The sequence below is a fragment of the Pyxicephalus adspersus genome, chromosome 8, assembly GCF_032062135.1.
Source record: "Pyxicephalus adspersus chromosome 8, UCB_Pads_2.0, whole genome shotgun sequence".
Classification (NCBI taxonomy): domain Eukaryota; kingdom Metazoa; phylum Chordata; class Amphibia; order Anura; family Pyxicephalidae; genus Pyxicephalus; species Pyxicephalus adspersus.
Window position 1 is genome coordinate 22,366,356 of NC_092865.1, and position 19,022 is coordinate 22,385,377.

Below are 19,022 nucleotides of genomic sequence, written 5' to 3' on the forward strand. Positions count from 1 at the left end.
CCACGTCATCAGCGGGAACCTTTGGTTGATCGGCTTTGATTCTGCACGGAAGTATTTCGAAGTTGCGCACTGGAGGCTTTTCCGCTCCATATTGGGAAGGTCACAAAATAAATATTACTTGCAATTATAGTTCCAAAGTAGAGTAAGCTGTGTGTCTTACATTGCAAGTCAATGTGTTATAATTCTAGCAGCAACTGTTTAAAGAGCCTTTATAAAAACAAAAGTAACGTACTGTATATGTGGTGTGTTACACATTGTGTGGCAAGGAGTTCTCAGTTGTCTCAGTTGGGGTCCAGTAAAAAATAAATGGTGCCAAAATGTTTTTTTTATATACAATATTGTGGTGGGATGCAATGCATGTGCAACATTGCTTTGGAGTGTCAATTAAAGTATAGCATTTATGTCATGCCAACACAATGCAAAGATATAATGGTCCCTATTAATATTATTATTATTATTATTATTATTATTATTAATAAACAGGATTTATATAGCGCCAACATATTACGTAGCGTTGTACATTAAAGCAGCGGTCACCAACCTTTTTGCTTCTGTGGACCACTAAAATCACCGGTTCCTGACCGCTCATGCGCGGGGAGCCGGGTGTCACTCAAAGGGGGAGAAACCTCCCCCAGAATGGTGTAATTATGACATAACCATCTCCTGACCCCGCTCATGATTGAGGTGGGTAATGCTTTTGGGGCTATTACACCCACCTATAAATCGGAACTTCAAGCATTTAACCTCCCCCAAAGCCTAACTTTGTTTTTTAAACATTTTATATTTTATGTACAGGTCTCCTGTATTTTATGTATAGGTCTGGAGGCGTCACTTCATCTTTCTTTTCTCACTCCAGTGATGGGCAGCTATTCTTCCTGGATGGAGTAGCACCCAGGCTGTGTAAATGACCCTCAGGGATAGAGTACTGTGAGCCCAATGTGCATAAAAAAACAGCCCGGGCTCACAGGGAACAGACAGAAATTACATATGTTTAAAAAGAGTTACCAACAATTTTTAACAATATCTATACCGTGATCATGGTTTATTGTTTTACTGAGAACAGAAGAAGCTTTACAAAGTCCATACTCATGTCACTAGCTCTCCCTTAAAGGGGCTCACAATCTAATGCCCCTACCATAGTCATATGTCATTACCACAGTCAATTTAGGAGGCTCCAATTAACCTAACTGCAGGTTTTTGCAATATGGGAAGAAAACCAAGCAAATCAGCAAACCTCGTTCAGATACTGTTCTGGCTGAGATTCAAACCTGGGACCAAGTGTTGCAAAGGCCAGCGTGCTAACCACTGAGCCACCATGCTGCACCTCTGAAGTAAAGCTTTACATTGTTTGAGTAGGCTTTAAAGAAACAATGAAGACCCTTCTTTTCAGGGACACAGAGATTCCATTTTCTCAAGTTGAAAAGGGGGATTTGTTTTTTTTGTATTTAGGGAACGTTAATTAATACGAACAGGCTTTGTGTGGGCTAGCTTCAGTTCTCATTCTTCATGGTACAACTACGGTATATCTGTGCAACTTTACGTCTCTTACAATATGGTGCCAGAAGAAGTAAGGTTGATTTACTAAATGAGTTTTGACTGTTTTCCATTTTTAAAGTCAATTATCAAGCTGCAAGAGTCTATTCACTTAGTTTAGTTAAAGTTGAACTAAAGCCCTACTTTGCAAAAATTGACAGGCAGGTGGTTATTGCAGAAAGAGGCAGGCGATGTCCATTCTGCAATACCTGTTCTTACCTGCCTGATCGCCTCTCAGAATTTGTTGCCAGGAATTTTTTTTTGTGTGCTGGGAATAAATGAACTCCCACACGCCAGAATTTTGTCATCCTGGCCTGGCCAATTGAGATGGCTGAAATTTGTCTGCTAGAAGAGAAAAATGAAGAAGATGCCAGCGCTCTGCCACAGAATGCAGACTGATGTATATATATATACGGAAAGCACGGTGGCCTTTGCAGTGCTAGGTCCCAGGTTTGAATCTTGGCCAGGACAATATCTACATGGAGTATGCAAGTTCTCCCCGTGTTTGTGTGGGTTTCCTCTGGGTACTCCGGTTTCCTCCCTCATGCCAAAAAAAAAAAAAACAAGTTAGATTAATTGGCTTCCCTCTAAAATTCACCTTAGACTGTATTAAAGACTTATGACCATGATATTTAAGGGACAGCTAGTGACATGACTATGAACTTTGTAAAGTGCTGAATAATGAGTTGATGCTATATGAATACTGTGTAAGAATAATGTAGGTCATTATAGCTATCTCTGTCCCCATTCTGTTCACTGTTGGTCTGGTCTGTAGGAGCTTACAATCTAGGAGGTGGGGGAAGTCTCACACAATAGGAGCGGAGATATGGATTTATAGGAAGTAGTGAGGGTTTTACGAGACAGAAGAAAATGGGTAGGCAAGTTTGAAAAAAGGAGTTTTGAGTGCTCTTTTAAATGAGCAGAAAGTAGGAGCAAGCTGAATAGGATGAGGAAGACCATTCCAGAGAGTTGGGGCAGCTTTAGAAAGATCTTGGAGCCATGCATGTGATGAGGTTATGAGTGAGGAAGTCATTAGTAGGTCATTGGATAAGTGATGAGAGCGGCTAGGGGAGTATTTTTCTACCAGGTCAGAAAGGTAAGTGGTACAAGAACTGTGGAGGGATTTAAAGGCAAAGCACAGGAGCTTGGAATTGTAACAGTGCATGTAACTAGGGGTAAAAACTTCACATACACATTTCTAAAAAAAAAGGGAAACCTCACATTGAAAGAACAAATATAAGTAAAGAAAATGTTAGTACATCTTTATTCATTTTCAAAACGGATCCACAAATTGGATTTTGTTAAATTTTTTTAACCTGCGTTGAAATATGCTGGAAATGCGTTGTGAAATTGCCAAAAGCAGCTTTATTAATAAGAAAAACTGTTGTAGACGACATTTAACATGAAAAATATTGCTCCATAGTAAGGTCCATGTTGTATAACTAGGTCACTTTTTGTTTTAGTAAATAAAAGCCAATTAGTGTTCATTAGATGGTTGGAGAAGTGTGGTGGTCTACTGCCACCTGGTGTTCAAAGAGCAAAATACTTTAATCTTGTCTCTAACCATTTTAAATTTTCTGTGTGATTTGATATAATGAAATATTCAACCAGAGTGCTTTTCCCATTGCGGCATCACTCACCTAGAAAATAGTAAATTATGTTTTTTTTATTTTTTTAAAAACATGCTCTCTTATTTACTAATAGTAACCTGTGAATAAAACATTCTAGAAAAAATGTATTTTTTCTTTCCTATAATAAATATCCTGTGCGGACAAAGGCGTACACAACAGTCTGGTGTGTAATTGTGTTGCTATTTGTTTTAATATTAAATCTGTCGAGGAGCAGGATATATGTTTGGAGAAAAGCGTAATGCAGCGATAGCTGATGTAAGTCTTTTGCTCATTAGAGCAAATCATTGAAGTGGCTGATTCCACAGAGAGCTTGTGGAAGCAAATTGTGATAACATACGCGTAGCAGGACTGAGTGCAATTAGCACCACAGCTGGTATGATTTATCTAATAACATGTCTTTGCTGTTTCAGAATCAGTGTATTAGGTGTCTTGGTAAAAACAGGTGGTGTGATAACGGAAGACAAAAAGGAACTAAATAAAGAAAAGACTTTGTGCAGGTAAGCATTTTAAAATGTCACCTTACCTGACACTTACAAGAGCACAGAAGAACACTTTCATTAGACTGTGCTTGACTTGCATTGTAAATCAAACTCGGAAAGTGTTAGTCGCCATATTGTTGCTGAAAAAGCAATCAAATAATTTTAATAGAAACACTTTTTTAGTGTATGCAAAGTTATAATTTTCAATTCTTTATTGTGTGAGGCCTATGAGTTGTATCATAAAACAAATCCAAGCAGACCGTTTTATACAAAAGTAAACTTTACACTAAAGCTCTCTTCACATAAAACTTGATTTATTTATATTCAATTTCCCTTTTATTTCACTTTTTGATATAGTTTTTACTCTCTTGATCAGCTCTTATTTTTCTTGCCCAAGTCCTGCAACCTTGTAGAAAACCCATGGCATATTTCCCAATAAGCTCTGGGATTCGCCACAAACCAGTGTCCATTCTCGCTCTGCGTATGTGCAGGTGGTTATTGTGTAATTCCCCTGATGATCCAGCAGCAGGCACAATAAATTGCACACTGGTGGGAAGACGCAACAAAGAAGATGGCAGTGCAGGAGTTGATTTGAAGGAGTAGAATTGCAAAAAGAAGATGACAAAGTAGGATTTGTTAAGAAGTTTATTGTCATGCTTGCATAGGTACTAAGAATGGAAGCCAGGGGTACAAACCATATTTTACCGATGTTCTCCTTACAGCAACAACAACACCAACACCAAGAAATTCTGAATGCTAACATCTGACATTTGGACGACTCCTAGATGCGAACAGGGCTTCCCTGCTCCTTCGTGTGCAGGACAGAGGCTTGATAGGGGGGGGGGGGAATTTGCATGACTTGCAGAAAAAATCTTTTGCTAAACACAGCGCTGAGGTTGTGGGTGGTCTTAGGCAGGTGAGCTTTTTCTGCAGCCTCTTGTAATTTCAAGACCAACTCTGCAGTTGTTTCTTCTTGCTCCAGAAGGTAATGAATGTCTAGGCTCTATAAAGTTTGTTTTTTGTTTTTATTTTTTGCTTTGTTTGTGATTGACTTACAGTGAGGATTGTATACAGTAACTGACACCATACTTGCAGGTTCTCCTTGTGCTTGTGTGGGTTTACTCCGGGTACCCTGGTTTCCTCCCACATCCCAAAAACATGCAGTTAGTTTAATTGGCTTATCCCTAAAATAGCTAGTGACATGACATTGAACATTGTAGAGCACTGTGTAAAATGTTGGCGCTATATAAATACTGTGTAATAATAATAATGACCACTTTACACATGCAAGATTCTCAACTGAGGCCAGCAAGATCGTTCGTCTTGGGCAATTATTATCTGATGTGTGTATGCAGCCTTAGGAGTGTCACTCTAATTAGTGGTAAATACTACAGCTTCTGGTTTTCATAGATTTCACCTTGGCTCCACACCACTTCTTATTACTCTTAAATAGAAAAAGGTCACTAAAATGCAGCAAGTAGGAAATTTTTCCAATAGACCTCAATGCAACACATTGGTATAAGAGTGCCCATGACCAGGGCAACCCAGAACCTAACCCCCCCCCCCCCTTCCACTTGCCAACTACATCCCCCCACAACACCACTTCCCCTTAACTCTCCTGTGCTTTTTCTGCGTACTCTGTCATGCAACCCCTGCACTTATTTAAAGCTACGGGTCTCTTTTTAAACATTATGGAATTTTTACCCGGTATATGAGATAACTTCTAAACACACCTAGTGTAAACTAAAAAGTCCTAAAGATAAAAATATCTCTCAGTCTGCAGGGATGGTAAAAACAGCAAAAAAATGAACTGACGTAATGTAGGAATTGACATTAATGAGTGAACATTAAAAAACATTATCAAGGCACTGGAAACCAGCATCCACCTTTACATTAAGATAATGAGGTATAAAACTGCTAGAATAATTACAATTCATTTTAATGTTAATAATTGGCTGCAGAGCTGTATTTAATATGTACTTTCATGTTTGAAACTTGTAAAAGGTTTTTCCTGAGCTAAAGCACAAATAATATCAGCCTTATTGGATAATAACTGATCTCCTATATTTATTTATTTTTTTATGGTACACACATTAAACTCAGGAAGAGCAATCATAAGACTTGTGGCTGCATGAAAACCCAAGCAATGTCCTTTTATTTAGTAAAAATATGCAAATTTGCTAATTATTTACACCACAGTGCAAAAAAACATAATACTTATTTGTGAAAATTATTTTTGTGCCATAAAAAAGACAGAATTCTTAGAAATTGCTCTCTTTCAGCCTTCATAGGTTTGATCAGTTTTACACAAATCTCAGGCTCAGTCTATAGAACAATGTGCACATTAGGTATTTTTAAATTGTTCAGCAAGTTTTAAATAGCTTATTTGCCTCTGATTGGAAATGGTAATGCTTTTGAGTTTGCAAGTGCATGTATTTCTGTTTTATATATGTTTTTAAACTGTTTTAGATCTGTTTTTAATATGTTTTCACAATGTTTGCTTAATTTGCATACCCATCTTCTTCTGCCTCTTAAAACCCTCACTACTTCCCTCAATTCCATATCCCCCTCCTATTGTGTGCTGCTTCCCTCACCTCCAAGATTGTACGTTCTTTTGGGCAGGGTCCTCTCCTCCTCCTGTGTCACTGTCTGTGTCTGTCTGTTATTTGCAACCCCTATTTAATGTACAGCACTGTGTAATATGTTGGTGCTATATAAATACTGTTTATTAATAATAATAATAAAAATAATAATACCAGGTCAACATTTAAAGCCTAACTATTATTTGGTACTTTTTCCTTCAGTAGTGATGGCAGATTGCCTTTATTTCTGGACATCCACATCCTAATTAGTGTCCAGGAATACAGGGATTACAGGGAATGGGTAGAATGATATTGGGCATCATTTAAACCTTTACAAAATCAAGAGTGTAATGTTGCCCTTTTTTTCTTATTTTTCAATTTAAAAGTTATAGTTGGGCTTTATAACAGAGAGTATCTATAACTTCCTTTATGATTTTCTTAAGGCTACTTCAGGGAAGGGGAGAAGTCATTGCTTTACCTAATTTACCCTGTGTGTACATACCTTCCAGCTTGATCTATTGTACTCAAAGCAACATTATTTTTAGCAAAGAAGATACATAAAGAGTATATATACAAATCCACTTTACATTCCTGATAAATTGGTCTTGTAAAACAGTAATGCAGATAAGGTTTTAGAAGTACTATACCAAAATGTCTGCTAGATTTGTTGGAGAGCACCCCATGAGCGTCTGATAATGGGACATTCTTTTATGTAAATAGCAATTATAACTGCCAGCTTTTTCTGCCTTCTGAGCTCCATAATCGATCTGTATTTAGTATTACCAAACCAGAAAGAAGCAAATGTAAATCATTCATGGGTAAAGTCGAACATTTGTAGTAATTTACATTCTTGCATAGGCCAAAATGTGACCAAGTACAGTGGAAAGCCACCTACCTGTGATTTTCAGAAGACACTAAATAAAATGGTGAAAAGTATTCTGGTCATGATTGAATATTGAATAAGTGGAAGGTACATTGAACCAGTGGTCGCCAACCTTTTTGGTCCCGTGGACCACTAAAATTACCGGCTCCTGACCATGTATGCGCGGGGAATCGGGTGTCACTCAAAGGGGGAGTGACGTCATGTTGGCGTGCGTGCGTGATGACGTCGGCGCGTGTGCGGGAAATTCAAATTCAAACTCATTCATTCATTTTGTATTGGATTGAATACAAACTCCTGTATCCAATCCAATACAAAATAATTTCAAATAATCTACAATTTAAAAAACAATTCATAAAAACCTGTGACGCTTTTGGTACAGAAATCTAGACATCAGTGTAACGCTCAGGTAGTTAATAATAATAATAATAATAAACAGAATGGTTCTTCCCCTGCGACAACTAGTAGCCAACCATCACGTCCCAGGAAAAAAATGAATCTAAAACATTCCAGCACACTCCAAAATGTACCCCTTACAACCTAAACAGACATCTATACATATGGGGCTGTATACATAAGTTATTGTTTAATCAGTTGCAATGTGCTATTGAATTTGCTAACACATTTTTCTACTTTCAGTTCCATAGCACAGCCCACCCTCATTTGCATATCAGAGCCCTCTTTTTACCAGGAAATGTCTCAATGCTGGCCCAGCTCATCTGCCAATCTTTTCACCTCCCAACATAATCTTTTATGCACACTTCAGATTGTTAACTTGGGCAACCCCTCAGTTGGGGCTGTACAACAATACATCCATCCAAATAAAGGTACCCAACAGCACACTCAGGTTTTTTATTAATAATATTATTTTATTATTATTATTATTATTATTAATAATAATAAACGTATAATACAGTGCTTACAATAAATAGTGGTTGAAAATGACAGACGAATACAGACAGTGACACAGGAGAAGGCGAGGTCCCTGACCTGAAAAGCTTACAATTTTTATTAGGAAGGCAATTATAGGTAGGCTTTTGAAGGTAAATTAGGAAGATCAAATACATTTATTGTACAGTGGTACAGACATGTTTTTGTTAAATGATCTTTTGGCTAGGTTTTTTCAATACCCTAAGCAGACATGCTCCCCTTTCCTTCACTATACTTCTATTAACTTTAGGTATTGGAAACACACACATACCTGATATATCTGGGTATGGAGGAGCATATGACTTACTTTCCTTGCTCTTATGTGACAATGCTAGTACTAGGCCCAGCACTAGGCAGGGGTAGAGTTTTCATCCCTGTGTAAGCTCTGATTATTATTATTAATATTATTAATAATAATAATTTTATTATTAACAATGATAACAATAAAAACAACAACAGTATTTATATAGGGCCAACATATAATGCAGAGCTGTACAATAAATAGGTGTTGAAAATGACAGACAGTGACACAGGAGGAGAAGAGAACCTTGCCCAGAAGAGCTTGCAATCTAAGAGAGGGAGGGAAGTAGCACGCAATAGGAGGGGATATGGATTCGTGTGTAAGTAGTGAGGGTTTTGAGAGACAGAATAAAACAGGTAGGTAAGTTTGAAAAGTTGGGTTTAAAGTGTTCTTTTAAATGAGCAGAAAGTAGGAGCAAGCCAAATAGGATGAGGAAGACCATTCTAGAGAATCGGGGCAGCTCTAGTAAAGTCTTGGAGCCATGCGTGTGATGAGCTTATGAGTGAGGAAGTCAATAGTAGGTCATTGGAGGAGCGAAAATAGTGTATGGTGTATTTTTCTATCAGGTCTAGACTAGAGCAACTTGGATCCTATTCAGGATTCCTTTTCTCATTGCTGGCACTTTGCACATACAAAGCAAAGATTCACTTTACAATAAATGAATGTTTTAACAATTGTATCAATTAATGCTTAAGAAACATCTTTACGCTTATTCTGTAGATGTTTTGGGGCATTAACAGCATGTTTTCTTGCTACACATGAATGTTTTGTTTCCTGATAAGTATTGCTTTGCACTGATTGTTCCTTAATGTTTCCCTCTCCTACAAAACATACTTTAAAATAGCAGCAGTATTTCTCCTATTACTATTATTGTTATTCTAATCGTAGCAGTAGATATTTTGTGAAAGCATGTAGGTATATTTTATAAGGTAGTACAAAGGGCAAAAATCTAAACTCCAAATATATATATAATGCACAATTTAAGGGCCAGTGTAGATGGGCTTTTGTTTGCTTCTATAGGAAAGCAAAAGCAGTTGTTTGACAGGCATGTCAAATGCAGGGCAACCTAAAGCAAATAAATTGTAAGTGATCGCAGAAGTATTCCAAACTGTAATCAAAACATTTCTGCATTTGTCTATCAAAGCCCATTGACACAGAGTCCAATGCAGCTATCTAAAAATTAATACTTTTTATGTATGTTTTTAAATGCAAGTGAGTTTACGTTTCATAAGAAATCACGGAATGGAGAAGCAGCACAAGCATCCAAGCAAGTGTGTTTTCAGTGAAAGAAGTATGCGGATAGGGAAGAAAGCGGAATGACAGTGATGAGTGCATAAGTGTGCTTTTGCTTTGTTTCTTAGCCAGTTGTGGAGTGGAGTTTAGTGAAAACCTACAAATAAAAATTGCAGCAGGCGAAGTCATGCAATCTCCTGTACTAGGCAGGGCTGTTCTATCTGTCATAGCTGTACCAGGGGATGCCGAGAAGTTCCTGGCTTTGCCCCCCTTCCAGATAAAATGGAAAAATGACTGTGGAGGGAATATGACAGCCTAATGTCTTAGTATTTAACTGTGCAAATATCAGGTCTTTGCAATTGGTAAAACTGTTTTTTCCTTTAGTGAGAAGCTGTGATGGCAGAGGCACAAGCAAGTTTCATATCGTTGGTGTTACAGGCCGTCATGAAGTTTTTGTTTCTCCAGGGGAAAGACAGCAAAGGACATTCACACTGAAATGTCACACTGGGGGAGAAGTGTCCTTCCTTTCCCTGGAGAAACAAAAACTTCATGATGGCCCGTAACTTCAATGACGCAAAGCCAGGGACTTCTCAGCACCCCCTTATATATATCTATCAGCTGTGTGTGTATAGCTGTTTACCTATGATAAATAGATATCGATCACAACGACCCGTGGCATTTGTGTTGTGGATGTGGCTGTCCAGTGCTGCTACACAATACTGTTCTACAGAGAATGTCTACTGCATAGTATGTACCCTTGTATTGTTTCATCTGAAGAATTCTACAATAGCATAGAAAGAACAGAAACTGCACAATAACATTTTCAGCACTTGGACATACATAAAATAATGACCCAGTTTTATGAACAGTTAGTATATTTAGATTAGTTCCAGCTGCAGGAAATGTAGTTTAATAATTGTTTTGCCTGAATAATGAAAACTTAATTTCTTCCATCTTAACTATGTAATTAATTAGATTTATGATTTCTTCCCAGATAAGACTGTTTTAATATTTTGCAGTTCCTGGCTGTACACTTTTTTATACTGCTAATAAAATCTGGTTCGCTAATAGAGTGACCTTTTCCAATGTTTCAATTTTAATACATCATTCTAGAGCTGGAAAGAAAAAACTCTGGGATGACAAAATGTTTAAATTCATCGAAGCCTACACCAATGTTAAAGACTAAGTTTTAACTCCCAATCTGTATGAAATAATAAAAAGCAATTCGTCTCAAACAGAAATTACTGAAGACGATTTTATTTAATCTTACCTACACCTACATTATTTCATAAGTCTACTGTTAATTGCAATATCATTACTTAGTTAAACTGGGCAGTAAAAGCACTGGACCACAGCCATGTAGCAAAGTCATTATGGGGCTATATCGTCCTCCAAAGTTCCAGTGGAATAGTATATTTTCTTGGCATAACTATACAAGAATATTTATATTTTTATGGTATTGGAATTATTATAGCATTAGGGCAGTGATACTGTTCCAGGATCCTGGGCTCTGGAATAAAAGGTAAGATTGAGTGGACCTTTTCATTCTACCCCCAAAGACAGGAGCTGGTGTACTAGGGGATAACTTGTGCTGGCAGGTAGGGGCCTATATTCCCAGGTAGTACTGGGAGAGTGATGAGGTGTGTGTTACCTGAGTGGAAGTTGGTGCTTAGTTGTGATCACCAGCCAGCAGAGTTTTGGAGCAAAGACTCCGGCAAAGCACGCCTCTAAGCAGAAGCTAAAACCCAAAAGTTTTCAGATTATATCGTGGGTGACTTTTTGCCAGTTTGCGAGTTTGTTTTGCTGCTTGAAACTTGTTACTAGCAAAGTTTTATGTCTCATATGCTGGAGTAAGCTATTTTAAATTGAATAAAAAGCACTGTTTTTGACCATATGGCTTCCCCAAATATCATATACATCCACAAATGTCAGTGGCAGTACATACATTGGGCCTGATTTTTATAGCTCTTCAAGACTGGGGAAGGTAGAGTATCATGGTAGAACCTGGGTGATCCAACAAACCTGGAATGGATCTAGCCCATCCAATCCAAATGAAAACATTTTCCAACTAATAGCAAGTCATTTTTAAGTAATTGATTCCAAAATTGCTGTATCACCTGTGTTCTCTGATTATAGCCCATCATCTCCAGTCTTGGAGAAGTTTAATAAATCAGGTGCATTATAGGATGTCCCCATGCTCCCCTCTCTATGGCATTATTTACATTAGAACCCCCAAACTCCCCCAGCACTTTGATGCTCAGCAAATGTATTCCTACAGTATTGTGTGTAAATGTCTCAGCTGCTCTTGGCTACTCCTATTATTATTATATTTATTAAACAAGATTTTTATAGTGCCAACATATTACGCAGCGCTGTACATTAAATAGGGGTTGCAAATGACAGACTAATACAGGCAGTGATACAGGAGGAGAGGACCCTGCCCTGAAGAGCTTACAATCTAGTAGGTAAGGGAATTTACACACAATAGGATGGAAGATTTGTATGTGATGCTTTCAAAAGACAGAAGAAGATGGGTAGGCAAGTTTGAAAAAATGGGTTTTGAGTGCTCTTTTAAATGAGCAGAAAGTAGGAGCAAGCCGAATAGGACGAGGAGGACCATTCCAGAGAGTTGGGGCAGCTCTAGTGAAGTCTTGTATAGGAGTATTTCTTTACTAGGTCAGAAATGTAAGTGGGACAATAACTGTGTAGAGATTTGAAGGCAAAGCACAGGAGCTAGAATTTGATTCTAAGGTGAAATGGAAGCCAGTGTAGAGATCTGCAAAGAGATGCAGCAGAAGAGGAGTGGTGGGAAGGATGGATGAGTCTGGCTGCAACATTCTTAATAGATTGAGGAGGAGAGAGTCGAGTTAGTGGAATACCAGAGGGGAGGAGGTTACAGTAGTCCAGACGAGAGATGATAGGAGCGTGTACAAGGAGTTTGGTGGTCTCTGGGGACAGGTAGGAGCGGATTTTGGAGATGTTGCGTAGATGAAAGTGACATGACCAGGAAATGTTCTGAATATGGGGGGTAAATGAGAGGGCAGATTCAAAGGTGACACCAAGACAATGTGCCTGAGTGGAGTGCCAACTAACAGTGTTGTTGACAGTTAGATATTTGTCGGGGAGATTTGGAATTTGAGGGAGGTTAGTTCCTTCTAACCTGGAGCAATGGGAGTAGCCAACAGCACCAGTTTCCTGTCTGTAGGTACCCTCAGCAGTTTTCCTTGCTGCTTTTACCTGAAAATGGCTTAATGAAAAAAACAAAGCTTTGTTTTCTGGCTAAAATATATTTTTCAGTGACTTTCAAATGAATATTTTCAGTGGGGCATATCCAGTGAAGCAATATTAGGCTATTTTCTCTGCAGCAAACATATAGCTTGGTTTTATCCTAGTATAAGAGGCAATCTTTATTTTCCCCAGAATTTTATACATTTACAAAACTCATATTTAGCATTACTGAACCTGTATGTTTACAGTAACCAATGAGAAACATGGACTTACTTTATTGCAGAGGCTTGGAAAAGAAATAATGGTTCTGTGGCCATAAACACTTTCTAAAGGATTCAAATATTTTCCAGGTCAGTCAAAAGATAAAATCGCTAGTACCATTCTGTGTCATTGTACAGTTGGACCTGCAACAATCACTACTAAAAGGAAGGTAAAAACTTCAGTGCATATGAATCAGAACTCTGACATTCAGCTTTAGACACATAGAGCCTGATTTAATAAAGCTCTCCAAGGATGGATGATCCAGCAAAGATAGTATGGATCTGGTCCAGGAATAAAAACATTTACTATCAAATAGCAAATGACTTTAAACAAATCCATTCCAGGTTTGCTGGATCACCCAGCTACACTGAGGAAAGTGTATCCTTTAAAGTCAGTATTGTGACTAGGACATACAGGTGTACTTTAAGTTAAGTTCCATGCCCCATAGAACTCAGATCCCTAACTCACCTATTGTTAATATATGGGGATCAATAATAAAGCATATCTGATCTTATTTCATACAATAAATTGCATGATTTCCCATAAAGTAATTTTCTAATAAAAGCATTGAATCCAGTTCTGAGCCTTTGGATATTGAAAGATTTTTTCATTCAGCAGATTGCTGCTTACTGTGGTTTATGTATCATACCATGTATTGGTCTACAATTTCCTTGTATGCAATTGTCAAGTTACATATGGTTTACAGTTATACAGCAGACATTAATCAGTTTGGATTTGATAAGTGATTTTCTGAATAGAAAATGTACAAAGCTTAAAGTGAAACTTTCCAGGCCTAAAGGTACCTACTCTAAGGACTGTTCAAAACATACATTTTTTTCTGCTAAAACATGCAGCCTAAGCTGACTTATTAGCATTGTTAATGATACTGTAATTAACAGATAATACCTTATCTCTGTCTCTTACTACTCCTCCTGGTGACTGTCAATTTGTTAGAGTAGTAACATGAATGTGGGGGAAAAAAGAAGATTCTTCCAAATTTTTGCAGATGTTTTTTCAATTATCTCCACTCACCTGGTTTTCCATTTTGGTTCAGAACCACATGAACAATTTTAATACTTTTAAAATAGGAAATATAGAATACAGAAATTGACATTTGGAAATACCTTTCTATTATATTTTTATTTCCTAACTGAGTGAACTTGAAACATACAAGATTAGTTGCTAATAATTGAAAGGACTGTGTTTGTAAGATGTTGATAATCTTCACACGTGCATGGTTGTCATAGGCAGGCTTTCACATGTGGCTGTCACTGACATCCTAGCTTCCCCTTTTCTAGACAGTGCCAGGGGCAAGATGGTGGCAACCCAGCAGGGGAATAGCTAGGTCTCTGGAAGACAGACTGGAGCAAAGTTTTTGCTCACTGATTATACAATAATGAGTTGTTTATTAGCTGTAAAGTACATATTTGGCAGCCGCTCCTGTAAATACTGGCAAAGGAAAGGATTGCTAAAAAGATCATAACAAATGTTGCTAAATTTGTTGTGTCTCTCTTTACAGCTTGACTCAGTATCACATTTGTTACATTTGCATCCTTTTTTATATCATTTTATGTCATTGGGTTAATGTATTTTTTATTATTGCTGGGTGTTTTCATCTGAAATATCTTAGTATTGGCTTACAATGCTTTCCTACTTAATACATTACAGTTCAAAATGAGAGTGGGAGGTTTTGCGCAAAGAGCCACTTGATCTCTATTGTATTACACATGACTGAGAAACTGCAGAGCAATATCATGCAGCCCCCCACTACTCCTTCCCCGACTCCCCCCTTCACACACCATCACCAACCAAAAGAATCAAGACACAAGGTTGGTTAAATTGCCCGCAGGCCTTTTATTACAAATATAAATAACTTATTTAAATACCTAAATAAATAACAATACCATTTAAACCATATTAACCAAATATCTATAATATTTATATATAAACATACCATACCATACATTAACAATAAAATCAACAAATATCAATAACATTATTAAACTTTCCTATCCCCTAAGATCAGGTTACTGGTCCTTGAGGGCCTCTTCCCATGCACTAACCCCCTCAATTTAGGAACTGCACCTTCAGGATATGTATGCTTCCAGCCGTAAACCCCAGCTCGGGAACAATATCCCCAATAATATGCAGTCCTCACCCCCAAAATCCAACCACAATTATTAATATCATCATCCAGAGAACTCTATACCAAAGATTGATCTCCCACCAACACAGATACCACTCCCAGAAACCAACTACCCCCCCCCCCCAAGGACCTCACCACTATAACTCCCCCTTTACCAATAGGCGGGAGGGTGGGAAAAAAACTTTCAGCATGCTGCCCTTCAAACGATTAACCCCCCCCTTCTAACCCACTGAACTTATAACTTAACACCCCACCCCCCTTAAACCTACGCCACCACAAACCCAACCCCCTTGACCTTTACTTTCTCCCCGCCTAAACTTTAACTCTGCTACCTGGCCACCCTAGTCATTCAGGCCTTCCTCTATGTCCCATACACTCCAGGCCTGTCTGTCCTCTCAATCCAACAAAAGGAGATAATACCTGATTAATTAAAGCTCTCCAAGACTAGAGAAGATAGGCTATCATTGGTGAACCCAGGTAATTCAGCAAATCTGGAATGGATCTGGTCCAGAATTGAAAACAATTGCCAACTAATAGCACATACATTTTATGAAATCCATTCTAGGTTTTCTGGATCTCCCAGGTTCTCCTATGATAGTATACATTTTCCAGTCTTGGAGAGATTTAATACATCAGGCCCATTGTGTACAGGAAAGAGCATAGAGATGACCTCCTCAATGTTTTCATCATCATTCATTCAGCAGGCTGGGGGTTGGGAAGGTAACCAATTACCCATGTTAAATGTTACAGAAAAACTGAGATGACATATGTTGCCAGCCATTCCACTTTAAATAAAATAGTTTACAATAGTTGCAAAGTCAAATGGAGCCAGGAATACAATTTACCTCTAAGACATAGGTTGTTCCTTGTAATAATGTCCTTCAATGTTTGCAATTTCAAGAAGTGCCCCCTTCACCCTGTCTACAGCTTATTTCCTTCTAGCTGTAATATTACATTACCCATCAATCACTATTAGCGTGCCCAGAGATCAAAACACTGGTTGTCTTGGCAACTGTTCTGAAGACGCTTATTCCAATGCTTCAAACCCAAACTTATCTAGTGCAGCATACATGCTGCGTACACAACAATTCCATCAATACAACAAGCAGGTGAATAGCTTTCGCTGCAATTTATGAACCCATTTCACTTCCTCATTTTTAACAATGTCATGCTGTCAGTATGATTTTGAGCTCATACAGATATCTGCTATTTGAGCTTACAAAAGTAATTTATCTTCATGAAGATCACTGTATTCATTACCGATCTCTGTAGATACATGGAGTGCCTTCCCGGATGCCCTTATTAGTTGGGAATGGTCGGAGTGAATGATTGATCACAGCACTTTTTATTAATTAAAAAAGAAGGCAGACAACAACCAATATACCGTAAAGTTCACTGTTAGTTTTCAGATTGTGACAAAATGATTTCCTTAAGGAAAAAAAAAACACTTAAATGTCTAAAAGCACCTGCCTATATCTTTTCATTAGTGTTAGTGAAAGGTCACCTACACCAATCAAAGTTTAGTTTTTAATTGTCACCAAAACCAGAATAATGGTTCAATCTCCAAACTTTAAAAAGCAACCCAACTAGCCCCCACAAATCCAAATGCATACTCTAGCTTATTCTCTCCAAATTTTACTCTTAAAATGGACCTAAACTAAAATTATTACCTTACATAAACAGGTAGACAGCCCTTTTATATAAGATAAAAATTACCTTTTTTGGGGGGAAGGGGATTAAAAAAAAGCTAAAGCCCCTCCCCTTTCTGTAATGATCGCTGAGGATACATACATTATGGATCCCAGGTGACTTCTGGCTGCTCCATCCGCGCATACCCAATATCCCATTTCTTCAATAGGATAAAAAAAATAATGCCAAGATTTCCCATCTACGTCACCCAATCTCGTTTCTGTGCAGTGCGAGATCGGGTGACACAGAAGGTCCAAGAAGATGGTGGTGCCGGGCGCTTCCCCTGCATTGAAACGAAGGATGATACCGGGGACAACGTGGGACCCAATTCAGGAAACTCCTGGAGATATCGACAGATCTTTGAAGGTAAACTGGACCTTCCCAGTTTACTTCCGTTTCAGGGGGAGATCTTTTTAAGAGGTTTGAGGGATTTTTTCTTATTCTGTTTGGTTTATGGGACTGGAATTAAAAATAATTATCCCAAATAGGAAAGAGATGGCAAGAAAACCCTGGAAAGTTTATAACCACTCCCAAATCTTTCTGGGTATGATGTGATGGGTGCAGATAGGGATTGGGACATGGGGGGGCATGGACGAAGGGGGGTTTGTTGGTGTTAGGCAGAGCATGCTGGGGGGTCCTTTTGAGTTGGGGGGTTAGGAAAGGAGGGGTGAGTAAGAGGTCGTGGGGATTGCAGTGGTGCGTGCAATTTTAGAGGGGGTGGGCAAGGGTCGCGGATGAGGAGGTGACTGCAGGTGGTGAAGTTGGAAGTGGGGTCTTGGAGTCTTAGGCGGAGAAAAGGGGGAAGAGTGCGGGTGGGGGGAGGGGTTCGGGGCTGTGCAATGCAGCTGTTTGTACTGCTGTGGCAAGGAGGAGAGGTTTACTGGGGTTTTGAGGGACTATTGAGGGTGCACTTCCAGGAAGACGTCCGCAAGAAGATCTGGAAGGGTGAGTTTGTGGACATTTTGCACTGTTAGTGCTGGAGCGTTTTAATTTGGGAAGGAGTTCAGGGGGGGAAGGGCAGCGTGAGCAGCGGCAGTATCGGTTAAGTCCTCCCATGTTTTTTAATTAGTTACATGCAGTTGGAATTTTGGTGAGATTATTGGGGAGCAGCAGCATGAACACTGTTTAGCGCCGTTTTGGAATTTGGTTATGATTAAGGGGGGCTTATCGGATGTATGGGGGTATGGATTGGCTGCGCTATGATGAGCATTTTCACCAGAGGAAAGCGGTTAGGCCGTCTTTGTCGGAGGGCGGTCAGGTAGATCGTCGGCCGTGAAAAGAAAAAGAGGCTGTTAATTTGGAGAAGGGTGTAGGTTCCTGCTTGAGTACTTGGGGTGCTGTGGTGCACATGGGCATGCATTTTTTTAAACAAGGTGGTGGGAGAAGAGGTGAAGCCAGTGGGAAAGGAATTACTCCGGTAAGGTAGGTAGGATGCAACACTTTTTCAGTAAGTATCCGGATGTGGCCATGGCGTGGGTACCGGCCTTAGGAGTTCGAGATGGGTTTTAGGACTCCAAGTGAGATGGGGGTGATGGAGCAGATCTCGCAGAATTGAAAGTCTGTGCTGAGGTATCCAGACGTGGTGGAAGACAGATTGAGGAATGAGGTAAGTTTGGGCAGGATGAGTGGGCAGTTCGCAGTCGCTGGATGGTTTAGTGGTTTCACCATCAGGGATTGTTCCCAAGAAGGAAGCTGGTAAGTTTTGGTTGATTCACCATTTATAGTTCCCCCCAGGGGATTCAGTAAATGATAACATTGGCCCAGAAATTGGTGCTGTGACATATACTTCATTTGACGTGGCAATTCAGTGGGTCAGGCGCTATGGGGGAAGGGTCGCTGTTGGCCAGAGCGGATTTTGTGTCCGTATTTTAGTTGCTAACAGTGCATCAGGACAGTTTGCGGCTGTTGGGTTTACAGTGGGGGGAGGGGAAATATGTTGTGGATCACTACCTGCATATGGGTAGTTTAGACAGTTTCAGGGGTGGAATCAGTCATCCAATATTTGGATGTCTTTTTGTTGATTGGGCAGCCCGACAGTTCAGTATGTGTGGTGCGATTGGCCACTTTGCAGCACAAACGTTCTGGAATACCCTTAGAGGCAGAAGGTAGTGGTTTTTCTGGACATCGAG